Here is a 13883-nt window from a genome sequence, read left to right as displayed (position 1 = left end):
CCTCCATGTCTCATCAAGGATTCCAATTAAGGTATATTAATGTGTTCAGTCATTGAGTAGGAGTGATTTGCTGGTATTCTTCCCTATTAGAGTTGGAACGTGGCCTACCATATCAGGCTCCCCATATCAGACCCCAACATACAATACGAGACCCCGACCTACCATATCAGACCCCAACGTACCATATCAGACCCCGATCATATCAGGTCGGGTTTGACTGTTTTATGTGTCGGGTTTAACTTTATGTTAACTGTTGTGCTAAGTAATACAGTAATTCTTCAGTAGTGTACTGAAATTATCATGAAATATGGCTATTACGAATGACAAACTGCAAGTTCACTGGAAGAGAAGGTCGCCATTGCTGCAACTTCCTTTCTAGCCTATAGACTTCACAGCATCGCGGTTCTTATCTGATCACCGTATTCTGGTACTATTTTTTAGGAAATATATAAATTAGAAATACTTTTAAAATATATTTTTGAAGCAAGCATCCGTCCCAAAACGTTCTAAGATAATTATATGTATCACTTTGTTTCAAGTCACGCAACCAGCGTTTTGCAATTTTTGTTGACCTCAAAATGCCTTTGTTCATTAGCAGACTTCGCTGACAGATAGGTATCATGTCCGTCTCAAAAGTTATTACCCGATTGTTTCACGGAGTCACGCAATTCCCACACTCGCATATATTAATGTGCTAACGTATTGGTAGATTTATAACTAACAATAGAACTAAGGTTCGGTAAATGCTTAAGAATAACTTTTTTGATTCCAACATGACTGCAGTTAAAGGTGGATTTGAACACCACTGTCCTATGTCTAGATAACCGACCAGGCTTAGAGATCCATTTACTCCTGTTACTATAGTTTATCTCCCTGAAAACGGGTAGTAAAAACCTAGCTGGATAGCCCCGAAAGCGTAAGCGCTTCCAGAATAGTTGACGTGTCTCATCGAATGAGCGAAAAGTCGAGTTATTTCTGGCGTAACGCATGAGCTCGCCTTTGACAAAAGCTTTTTTGTTGCTAGCGGGGTGAAATGACTCATATGGTATATATAAATACTTGTTAAGCGGTTTCTGAAAAGTAGAGTATTGCAGTTTGTTTCTGAGAGAATCTTTGAAAAGTAGCAAGTCTAGAAAGGAAATCTTAGAATCGCTAATTTCGTAAGTTATCTTAATGCGTTCATCCTTAGTATTAATGGCACTGAGAAATTCAAGGAGGGTCTCCCGAGGGCCTTCCCAGATGACAAAAATATCATCGATAAAACGCTTGTAGAGGGTTAAATGTCGAGAATACAATTCAATAATATCCCTCTCGTGATAATACATAAAAGCGTTTGCGGCTGTAACCGCGAAGGAAGTACCCATGGCGATACCGAACGTTTCATGGCATATATGGCTGCTAAATTCAGATTTAAGGAAATTATTTTCAAAGATTACACGAGTTAACTGAACCAAGAGAGGTGTTTGCGCTACCTTGCCCTCTCTAAGCAAGAGGTCAAGAGCAATAATTGCTTTCTTTGTGTCAATGTTTGGATAGAGTGATGACGCATCCGCCGTAACAAGAAGGCAATTTGCGGGTAGCTCAACTTTCTCTAAAGATTGGATCAGTTCACCCGAGTCACGCAGAACTGTAGGCATAGTAATGTTAGGTTTGACTAATTTTGTCAACAAGAATACTAATGGGCCTAGTGATATAAGGGTGAGAAGCCGCGATGGGCCTCCCAGCTATAGGTGACTTATGAATCTTAGGAATAATATAAAATTTAGCCGGATCGAAACTCCTAGGACTGTCGTCTAGGCTACGGAGGAACTTGAGAGAGTTGGGTGGTAAAAATCTAGAGTAACTATTTACAAGTTTATCTCTGGTCTTAATTACCTTTTGACGTCTAAATGTCCAGTCATCTTTTGTGACTTTAGCATACGATTTAGTGTCATTGAGGTGTTTAAAAGTCTCTTTTTCTACCCAGTCTGTGGATACGAGAGCAGGTCCGAGGTTTTTGTCTGTGGCTAAGACGCGAACCGTGGGGTTTTCCTTGAGCTCACGCAATCCTCTCCGTTCGCCAAACGTCAGATTGTTTGTCCAACGCAGCGGGGTCTGGTTGAAGGTCTCCGGTCTCCACGGATTTAACGTTTAATCCGTGAGCCCCAAAATTAAACATTGCACATTCGCAGGATTTTAGTCATATCCTGCCCGCAATTCTGTAGGTGTTTTTTGCTGTTCACACCCTAGTCGGAACGTGATTTGTACTCTAAAGAATAGGTATAAAATAGTTCCTTTATGTATCTTGTTCAAACTCCCTGATGAAGTCTGTATGATCAGACGAAACCGGTCGGAGAAAATAAAGCAAGTTGACAAGATCTGTTGCTGAAGTGCTGCTCACTGGTATTATTTAAAAAAATTATTTAAAAAAAATTGATCAATAGTTTTGCAGTTCGAATTTTAGTGACGTCATGTGGAAACCAGCTATAGTGTAGTCTCGCGCGAAAAGCGTGGGGTCTGATTTTGTAGGTCGCATTTTCGGAGGCCTGATATTGTAGTCTCGAACGAAATGCGAGGGGTCTCATATGGTATGTATCTCATTGAAGCGTCAAGGTAAATAATCGTGTGTTTCCTTCAACTGCAGTCACGCTAGTATTAAAAATGTAATCGACCAGATAATTCCAAAATAACATTTTACTGTATGTTAATTTTTCTCCTTTTTGGGGGGAGGGGGAGGGGGAAGGGAAGGAGAGTTTAGTAGAAAAAAAATCATCTTACGTGTCATTAAAGTGCCTATAACACCAAAAAAATTTTTGCGCTTAATTAAATCTCTGTACGGAATTGGGAAAAATGTCGCAAAAATTTTTTAATTCGGTTCAAACCGCGATTTTTTGTGATTTTTTAAAGATCGGAAAAATGGCACTTTTTCAAAACACGACCGAGTCACAGAGTCACTGAAAAGGGTCTGGGTATAGCGAAACTTGTGACGTCATTCCAGGCCATTGATCGCTTTCTTGTTTGGAACCGCGTTTGCTTCGCTTCGGAAGGTCAGAAATCTTGAAAATGCCAGATAAATGCGTTGTTTTCGGCTGTAATAATAAGCCAAGTAAGGCAGAAGGTATTTCGCTTCATCCCATACCTTTTGAAGGGGCTGATGAACCGCAGAAGCGAAAAAGAAGAAAGCAATGGGTTGACTTCGTAAAATCTAAGCGTGCTCATTGGGAGCCCACGAAGTACTCGGCAGTGTGCTCAAAGCATTTCCGAGAAGAGGACTACGAAGTAATGTTCCCTGGATTGACAAACGTCAATATGCAAAGAAGACTACGGAAAGATGAAATTGGCATTTGTGTTTGCCCGACGATCCAAGCGCCTTGTGTTTCGGGCGGAAGTAAACCAGAAAGCAAGCGAGCTGAGAGAAAGGTGAGAAATGCACATGTATTTTCATTAAAATGAGCAGCTTTCCCGCGGCATCTCGTTGTTAACATGTTTCTTTCACGTACTCAATTTGTATTTGCAAAAGTTTTGATGGTCTTTAAGAGTGCATTCCTTTGAAATATTTCGCTTTGTCTTTCTGCATTCATTCACCCGACAACCGTAAACTTGCAAATGGCGCGTCGCCACGCGTCGCTAGCAACGCAAAACAATGCCAACTAACCATTCTTTGATTTCCTCTGATCCACTTAATCGGTTTTGAAGCTTCTTCTCTAGTTCTTCCTCCGTTTTTCTTTCCTCTTCATATTGAGCCAGCCATTCCTCGTCTGCCATCGGCTCATTCGCATAGGCATCTGGTTCATCATCTGAGGTTTCGTGTTCGCTCGGGTTTGATGAACCCTCGACTTCTAAGTCGTACTCGACCTCGACCTCTGCGGCCTCAGAGTCCGAGCTAAGGTCATAGCTAGAATCGCTGGACGACATTATAAGTACGTTTGAATATTCAAACTTTTGTTGAGTCAAATAAAAGTTCTTTTGACGAAAAACTAACCCTCAGTACTCTATCCCACACACAAAACAACGTGAGAGTTTATACTGGAGCGACGCTGGCAATGGCCTGGAATGACGTCACTAGTCCCATTCTCCCGAATGCTCGGTCGTGCTCTTAACAGCGCCAACTTTAAAAATTCGTAAAAAATTCGGGTTTTAACCGAATTCAAAAATTTTTGCGACATTTTTCCCAATTCCATACAGAGATTTGATTAGGCGAAAAAAATGTTTTGGGGTTATAGGCACTTTAACGCTTGTTCCTTTTCGGAAATCCGGCCGCACCCTGGCGAGCATTGTTTCTCGAAGAAGTCGCGGTAATGGCATTTTGTTGTTGTTTCTTGTTTCTTTGTTTCTTTGTACAACTCCCTCAAATCTTCGATAACTAGAAGTAACGCGAAGGAAACTACAATAAGCAGAGTGCTGCCATTAGTTAAGAAGTTAAAAGATTTGTCACGCGAAAGGCGTGGGGTCAGATATCGTATGTGTCATGATCGAGGCCTGATATTGTAGTCTCACACGGAAAGTCCTCTCTTGTAGCGTGGAGTCTGATATTGTAAATTCACTTGAAAGCGTCTTGTTCGCTCTAAAATCTTATGTGTCCCCGGACCGGAAAATCCATTTCATCTTATTTGAATGTATTTATTGCAACCAATGCCATTATTGAAATGAAATCGTTGCATTTTTGTTGACAACCTTGACAGTATTCCCTCTGCGATGTGGGCTTAGATGTACCATGCTTCATGGTCTTCATGTTATTTGGTAAATAAACCCCTTCAGGCGGCTGGTATGTCGGCTCATAAATGTGCGCGGCTAAAAGATTGCCCAAAAAAATGAATCTTTGGCGAAGGTTGGAGGGTTTATGATTATTGTTGTACTCGCGCACGAAAGCGTGGGGTCTAAGATTGTAGGTGTCTTGTTTGGGGCTTGATATTGTGGTCTCGCGCGAAAAGCGTGGGGTCAGACATTGTCGGGGCCTGATATTGTAAGCTCGCATGAAAAGCGTGGGGTCTGAAATTGTAGGTGTCATGTTCGGGGCCTGATATTGTAGTCTTGCGCCAAAAACGTAACAACCGACATTGTCGGGGCCTGATATTGCAGTCTCACACGAAAAGCGTGGGGTCTAAGATTTTAGGGGATTCGATTGTAGGTGTCATGTTTGGGGCTTGATATTGTAGTCTCGCGCGAAAAGCGTGGGGCTTGACATTGTCGCGGCCTGATATTGTAAGCTCGCACGAAAAGCGTGGGGTCTGAAATTGTAGGTGTCATGTTCGGGGCCTGATATTGTAGTCTTGCGCCAAAAACATAACAAACTAGATTGTCGGGGCCTGATATTGTAGTCTCACACGAAAAGCGTGGGGTCTGAGATTGTAGGTGTCATGTTTGGGGCCTGATATTGTAGTCTCGCGCGAAAAGCGTGGGGTCTGACATTTTCGGGGCCTGATATTGTAAGTTCGCACGAAAAGCGTGGGGTCTGAGATTGTAGGTGTCATTTTCGGGGCCTGATATTGTAGTCTTGCGCCAAAAACGTAACAACCGACATTGTCGGGGCCTGACATTGTAGTCTCACACAAAAAGCGTGGGGTCTGAGATTGTAGGTGTCATGTTCGGGGCCTCATATTGTAGTCCTGCGCCAAAAACGTAACAAGCGAGATTGTCGGGGCCTGATATTGTAGTCTCACACGAAAAGCGTGGGGTCAGAGATTGTAGGTGTCATGTTTGGGGCCTGATATTGTAGTCTCGCGCGAAAAGCCTGGGGTCTGACATTGTCGGGGCCTGATATTGTAGTCTCACACGAAAAGCGTGGGGTCTGAGATTGTAGGTGTCATGTTTGGGGCCTGATATTATAGTCTCGCGCGAAAAGCGTGGGGTCTGACATTGTCGGGGCCTGATATCGTAGTCTCACACGAAAATCGTGGGGTCGGAGATTGTAGGTGTCATGTTTGGGGCCTGATATTGTAGTCCTGCGCCAAAAACGTAATAACTGACATTGTCGGGGCCTGATATTGTAGTCTCACGCGAAAAGCGTGGCGTCTGAAGTGGAGGGTCTGAGGTGGGGGGTCTGAGGTTGGGGGGCTTGGGGCCTGAGATGGGGGGTCTGAGATGGAGGGTCTGAGGTGGGCGGCCTGAGATGGTGGGTCTGAGATGGGGGGTCTGAGATGGAAGGTCTGAGGTAGGGGGCCTGAGATGGGGGGTCTGAGATGGAGGGTCTGAAATGGGGGCCTGAGATGGGGAGAACGTTCCAAACCCTGATCATTCTTCCTGCATCCTGTCCCTCAATAGGGATCTTACGCAAAACACGACGGCAACGGCAACGAGAACGTCACCAAATAAAAGGTTTAATGAGCAAAACAATGGTTGTACACGTCCATTATAATTCTTGGTATATTTCTTTGCCATCCTCTGCAAAACAACAACTTGAAATGACCAAATTCTGCGTTGTCTGGGGAACGTAAACCACAACGGCTACTGTTTCGTATTTCTATTTGAAACTGAACGCATTCATAGGATATTCAGCGGGGGCAAGTTTTAATACCGACAGACGCACTGAATAAACCTAAATAAATGCGAATTCCAAAGTGAAATAGAAACACACTTTTTACCAGGCGTCATCTTCGCCCGTCGCCGTCGTATATTCGTAAGGCCCCTTAATATCAAATTTATCCTGCCTGGATTTTCAACTGAAGTATCTCGCCTCCCAACACACTAATCTTTTGACATTCCACATCGAAATACATCTTCCATGCGTGAAGTATTATGATAATCACCGTTTTTTTTTTTTTTGAAATGTCTATAACCCCTCAAGCGATTTTCGTAGTTTCACTTTCCAAAGCAAGTTCCACCGTGGTAAGTACAGCTCTAGCTATTTCTATATCGTCTGATTTCTATCTTAACCAGCTAGAATAATAAATAGCTCGATTGTAATAGCCATAACATTTAGACAATCATAAAGTGATGATTAATTGCAAGCTCCACCGCTTGCTGGTAGATAACGAAATTTTTGGTTCTCTCAGATCTGATATCTGTTCAAAGTACATGACAAAGTGAAAACTGAGGAAAATTTAATTCACTGTCTTCCATATTTTACAACAGAACGATAGGAAAAGTTGCTTTCATTAGTTGTCTTATTTCTCTTCAGAGCAAGTCAGTCTGTCTATGACAGGAACCGGCGTGGAATGTAAATTTTATTTATCAGCAAACACAGAGTAAACTGGAATGTTTTTTAAGCTCGAGAAGCTTCAAAAGAGGAAACAAAGATGCCAAAATTTATGTTGGAAGGTCCAGTAATATTGAACAATCTTTTGTGACGATAAGTTTTTCCTGCAACACTGTAAATTTCGGACTGAACGGACACTTGAACTAACAACTGGGGGAATCTAACTCTGGAGAGCACTGCTTGGCTGCGGGAACGGAAACTCGTCACGATTTCCTGGTACACGAGGATCTACTTCAGTGGTCTTCACTACGGACGTCAAGGAAGAGACATAACTTGGTTCAACAGCAGTTTATTCTGCACTCTAACGTTGAAACTGACATACTCGGCGGAGTAGCCGCTGTAAAATCGAATCATCTTTACAAACGTACTTGCTTATATATCATCCTTTACACGTCAAGTGTTTACAATATGCTAATGTACCTTCAGGTATACAATACGAGCGGAAAGTACTTAATTAAGGAAGCGAATTCTAATCAACACCACGAGGCTTCCAAAATTAAAAATAGAGTGTTAGGATTAAAATTACACAGGCTGAGATTAAGATAGAACAAACTTAGGAAATTAAAAGCGAGATACTTAAATTTGAAATTCTGAATTGGTGTTACCGACAGCAAGGAAAAATTATCCTATGAATAGAAAACATTAAAACTCCATTAGTGAAAAGTAGTTCAGCTGGCTAACTTCCGAGAAAACTAATAAAACTTCATTAGTGAAAAGTAGTTCAGCTGGCTAGTTTCCGAGAGAACGGAAAGCAGATTTTAATAATAAAAGAAACTCAAATGACCCGATAACGAACTACTTGTCTTCTAAATGAAAGTTAGTGAAACAGCGTTGCACACGCTCAGGTATACAAAGAATCGGCAAAATACAATGAAGAACTAAACTTAAGATCTCTAGCTGTTAACTGAAAAGAGGCAACTGTCGTTTTTTCCTATAATTTTCCAAATAATAAAGAATTGTCTGTGGAACGGTGAATTTTCTCATAACACTTTACACAGTGCATAAGTTTCATAACCGAAACGTTTCTGTTGGTAAATCTATAAGAAAGAACGGAGTCAACACCTATTGTGCCTTATGCACGGTTAAGACAAAGAGCGAACAACAACATAGAATAAAGAACTTTGTCTAGCTTGATAACCATTTCGCTGAATATTAGCAATGGTCAAAAAACCTAATATGCTCTAAAAGCTATTAAACGTTACCGTCAGCGTTTAGTAAGGAATGGGAATAGAAAAAATGTAACTTGTTTTCAAGGGTTTTTATTTGATTGTTTTGCGCAAAGTTTAAAACTCATTGCAATTTTAATTTGTTTTGACTTCCTATTGGACCTCGTATTGTCTTGCAGGAGAACTCCGTCAGAGTTGTTTCAGTTTTTGTCACTTTTGGTTTCATTTTCATCAGAAGACTGAGAAACTGAACACGGTAAGTTTATAAACTGTAAGTTGCCTGTGACTGATAGCGTTGGGTGCACATATACCAAGTAGAGCTGATTTTTAATACTTTAAATTTACACTGAGAGAGGTTTGTCTGAATTGCGTGACTGCTTTTCCTTTTGTTTTCAAAGCAGCTATTAGTGAGTCACGCAAAAAATTAATTCACGCGAATAATTGTTTGGAAGCATCGTTTGAGCAGTAATAATTTGCTTAACTTTTCCTTTTCTTCTACCTTTCAGAGGAAAAGGTCTTGTCATTGGCGCTTATCCATTTTGGTTTCATTCTGGTCGACTCATCAAATCCTGTGAGTATACATCAATATTTTAATAGCTTTGTTATTAATAGTAGACTGAAATCATTGGCTAAACTGTTTACAGTCGATCTACTTTTTGAACGCAAAGAAAGATCCTGGGAGAATTTGTTACCGCAACGTCGACTGAAATGACTAACTACTTTTAATTCTCACGTCGTGCAGTTAATAGAGTAAGCGAAACCAGTTGTCGTTAATAACGCTTGTGTGACCGAAACGCGATTGGCAAGCTCTTTTAAAAACTCCCTTTCTTTAACTCATAAGTGTTTCCAAACAATCTTGAACATGAGGTAAATTATTTTCTTCAGTTACTGAGTAACCGTAATCTGCTGGTTTTTTTTGTTTTTTTGTTTTGTCTCACATCCCGTCCCTTAATATGAAATTTATCTTGCATTTCCTGGTTAAAAAGAACATAAGCTGCTCAGGCCCAGTTATCTTTATCCCAAAACCCGCATCCTGCATTCCACATCTCGCTGGATTTTCAGCTCATCTCGCATCCCGCCAAGCTTATGTTTTGACACTCCAGAAACTCCGAACACATCTTTTATACATGGCGATTATAATAATCAGTGTTTCCTGCAATATCTAGGAACCCTCAAGCGGTTTTCGCAGGTTCACCTTCCAAAGCAAGTTCCGCCGTGGTAAGTACAGCTCTGGCTAACTTTCAATCGTCTAGTTTCTATCTTAACCAGTTAGAATAATATATATGCATAGCTCAATTATGATAGCCACGACATTCAGGCAACCACTAAGTGAGGATTAATCGCAAACTCAATCGTTTCCTGTAAGAACGGGAACGTTTTTGGCTCTGCGAACTGATATTCCTACCATGAGAAGTATGCAGAAGGAAATCAATGAAATCCTGCAAAGTAAATTACGAAATGATCACTCATAGATAATAAATATGAAGAATTACAACAGACCTATGGCAAAAGCCCTGCTTCTTTACTAGTCTTATTTGTCTTCAGACAAGGCAGCCAGTTTCTATGATAGGAAGGCGAGGAATGTAAATTCTATTCGACGCATTTTCAGTGGACGGGAATAGTTTTGAAGCCCGAAAAGCTTTAAAGGAGCAAACAAAGATGCCAAGATCCATGCATATATATGTTGGAAGGTCCACGACTCTAAATATTCTTTCGTTTTACCATCATACGCTATGCATAAGTCACATAACCGAACCGTTTCAGTTGAGTTACGTAGTCTTTGAAACAGAAATAATTATCTATTTTGTTTTATGCATAGTTAAGGCCAAAATGAGGAAAAAAACATACAACGAAGAACTTTGTCGGGCTTCATAATCATTTCAATCAATAACTAACTATGGTCAACATTGCGATATGGTTTGAAAGGCATTTGCCTGTACTGTCAGTCTTTAACAATAAAACGGAGATAGCAAAAAATGTTACATACTTTTGAAATAGTGATTAAACTCGATTGTTTAGCACAACGATTGAAACTTTGTCAATTCTAATTTGCATTTGCTCTTGTTTTTCAGATTCTATCACTTTTGATTCAATTTCGTCCGAGGATCGAGAGACTGAACACGGTAAGGTTATTAACTCCAAACTGTTGGTGACTAATACCGTGTCATCCACACATAATATGTATATGTAAGCGATGATTAATACTTTTAATTTACACTGGAAGAGATTTGCTTCAATGAATATCGCGTAACTTTTTTTTTTTGAGTTTTTGGGCACTATCTAGAAGTCACGCGGTTGATAAAGTCACGTAAATGATTGACTGCAAGAACCGTTGGTAGAAAAATCAATCTTCTTAACTTTACCCTGTTAATTATGTTGACAGGAAAATTTCCCGTTATCGGCCCATATTGGTTTTTGTTTTCATTCTGGCGACTCAGTAAAAGTGTTAAGTGCAAATCAGTGTTAACTTTGTTCCTCGGGCTTCTGTAGGAAAGCCCGAGTCATAAAATGCAAACGTTTTGGTCACCAAAAGGGAGTCATGGTCCAAGGCGTTCCATGCCTAGACCATGGAAACTGGGTACGAGAAAGGCGACATTGCTCGCTCTTCGTGACAGAACGCGGTGTTTTGCGAAGAAAGTTTTGGTGAGAATCGCGCATTATACGTTCATCTCGCATACAAAGATGTCGATTGTTTTCGGAAAGGGTCGGTCCACGATTAATATTACTTGAAAGCCAGCCAGGTAAGCAAAGGTCAGACTCGAAATGTTCTCGTGAGATAACAACTGAGCCGATCGCCGTATGGGTTCAAACTACGAAAACACTGAAAAAAATAGGCAGTCAATGACTGCATGTGGCTTATGCTGTTACTGCTTACAACTTTGCAGTAAAAATCATATTGCAATAAAACGAGCTAAATACGAAGACGTTTTTGGACTGGTAGGTCATTAAAAACATGCGATTTGTTTCTTGCACTGCGCGAAATATAAGAAAGATAAGACTTTCGGTAACGAATTAAACATCTTACCTCTAAGTTTGCTGGCTTTCTAATAGGGTGCAAGAGAAAAAATAACGTGTGATTTTGGAGGTAAATTGTGCAGGAAAATTAGAACTTCTGTTGTGCGGGGAATTGTGTGAGATTATTGACGAACCAATGTTCTTGCCAAGTCCTAAGGAAAATCTGCATTGACGATAGTTTAACCAAATTTATTTCACTACTGGTTCAAACATATTTAGCAATCGTCAATTCTTTTAAAACTGTGTCTGACTGCTTACGAAAATCATATTGCGTGACATCAACTAGATGAGTATGAAACCAAATCTAATAGCAAAACAGAATGCCGCATCTTCCCTTATAAATGAGTTCCTTTTTAAAATGCTCCTGCCTTGATTCAATAAAAATTGTAGGTTAAATATTTCTTCAAAAACTGCGTAAAGGGTCGCAAATGTTCGGAAGTTATCCGCAAAAAACACAACTTAAACGTTTATCCAAATTAAGTGCAATGCAATTTGTGCCTTGCCCCGGGACTGTTGTTTTCGCGAAGGAGTTTATCTATTCGCTCTCCAAAGGAGATCAGATTCTTGAAAAGGGTTTAAGATCGCAACACGGCAAAGATGTTCAGCTGCACAATTCACTCGGATAGCCACGATTAGTAAATGAACTTCGTAAAATTTCTGCTAGCATGTACAATGTAATCGCCATAAGTTGTAACTAAAAAGACCTGGAAAATTCTTTGCAAACAAGTTCTCCATGCGTAGACAGTTGTGATTCATTCTTGAACAAAAATGTTTTAAGCTCACAACTTGCGATTGGATTAGGAGGATCCTCAACGAAGCTACTTAACTAGGAAATATCTAAGCGGAACTGTTGTGTTAAAATATCCTGATTCTTTTGTTTCCATTGTGTCCAATACGCGTTTTAAATTCGTAAACTACGATTTGATACTGCGGTACGAAGCCTGAGCAAACGCTCTTAGAGCGTCTAGTTATTCATATTTGGTTGAAATTATCTCACAAACTGTTAAGAATCGCTTTACTTTTTCAACGGAAAGAAAGAACCCTGGAAACACTTTGCGAATTCGATGATCGCGAAAAAAAGGGAACATTGATCAGTCCAATCATCGCCATCATCTCAGCAGAGCAGAACAAAACTGGAAATAGTCACACATCAGACATATGCTTTCGACATATATTGGACCAATTAACCTTTAAATGCGAGACTGCGCTCGGTTCTGTTCAGTGTACAGCTCTTTTACTGATCTGATTTAATCTACTCGGACACTTTGAAATGGATTCATGAGTGTGCCAGAGAAGACTAAGTTGACTTTGTGGCTGCCTTTGCTACTAATGATGTTTAAATTTTGATATTGGCCTTAATTTGGTTTCTATTGTTTGTTTGCGTTTGTTCAGTACTGTTTCTTCTTTGTCCCTTGTTTTGGAATGGGTGTAGCGTTACAATCTAATTACCCTTTTAGTTTCCTAAATTTGGTGAGCATCTTGTTTGTATGATTAAAGCGCTCATTCCCATCAGTCTAGTCTCAATTTAATTTACATACGAAACCAGGCGTCATATGTGGTTAAGTTTCTTGTCTCGTCCTTGCTCAGGTAATGCGACTCCAAAACAGAACAGCTCTGACTGCTCTGAGAGATAGGCAGGTGAAGTTGTAATTGCGTCTTGAGTGCGCGCAAAAGCGCCAAAAGTGCAAATTTTTCTCAAGACTTTTGTCCATGATTTTAGCAAGAGGACGTTCAACAGAATATTATTACTCTAATTAACTAAAAAGCTTGATTTAGTTTATCCCTATTTAGTTTATCTAGGACCATCTGTCAATGATTTACGGGGCAGAAGCATGGCGGTAGAAACTACAGTGAGCTTGAAATAAACTATTGTCGATTATAATTATCGCCAACGCCGGTTAATCATGTAAATGACAATTGATGATAGTTAGGGAAACCAATTATTTTTCTCGAAGTATCATTGACTAAGATGCACCATGCGACCAGGGCACAGAGCTTTGACTTCATTTTTTAGTGTTTAAGTAGCTTTAAGTGCAAGTTCAGAAAACAGAAAAACAAACAAAACAAAAAGAAGTCTGTAGTGGCCGAGGAAGCGAACGCTTTCGAGTTGGCAACCAAACCAGTGAAATCGGTTAAGTAGTAAGTTAGTCGAGTAGGTGATAAGAAATAACTTATAAATGATACGTAACTAAATAGAGGTGTAAATAAAGTAGCTGATGGGAGTGTTTACCCTATTCATGTCTCGCTAGCAAGTACGGGCATTGTACAGAGGTCCTTTGAACTGATTAAAAGACGTGCACTTAATATCAATTAATTTTTTTTCTAGATTTACGGGGCATTTTCTCTTTTTAGTGTTGTTCTTTAACTTTGGCTTTTACCGACGGTGAAATCAGAAAACCTCAGGGCAATGAAAGAGAATTCCACCAAAGCGAAAGTGAGACCTTGATAAGTTTTAATTATAACTTGATGTTTTAGGACTCCAAACCAGATGACAAATAACTAGTTCACTTCTTCAGAGGCTCTGGAGG

General features: G+C 40.2%; 1 pseudogene across 1 annotated transcript in view; it reads left to right on the top strand.

The window, feature by feature from the left end:
- LOC145480897 (uncharacterized) overlaps positions 1-13883 on the top strand; it is a 250346-nt pseudogene that overhangs the window by 190268 nt on the left and 46195 nt on the right. The gene's annotated exons all lie outside the window — the stretch shown is intronic.

The sequence above is a fragment of the Orbicella franksi genome, chromosome 1 (assembly GCF_964199315.1).
Source record: "Orbicella franksi chromosome 1, jaOrbFran1.1, whole genome shotgun sequence".
NCBI classification, from domain to species: Eukaryota; Metazoa; Cnidaria; class Anthozoa; order Scleractinia; family Merulinidae; genus Orbicella; species Orbicella franksi.
Note: the sequence above shows the minus strand (reverse complement) of the source record. Positions and strands in the feature narration are given on the sequence as shown.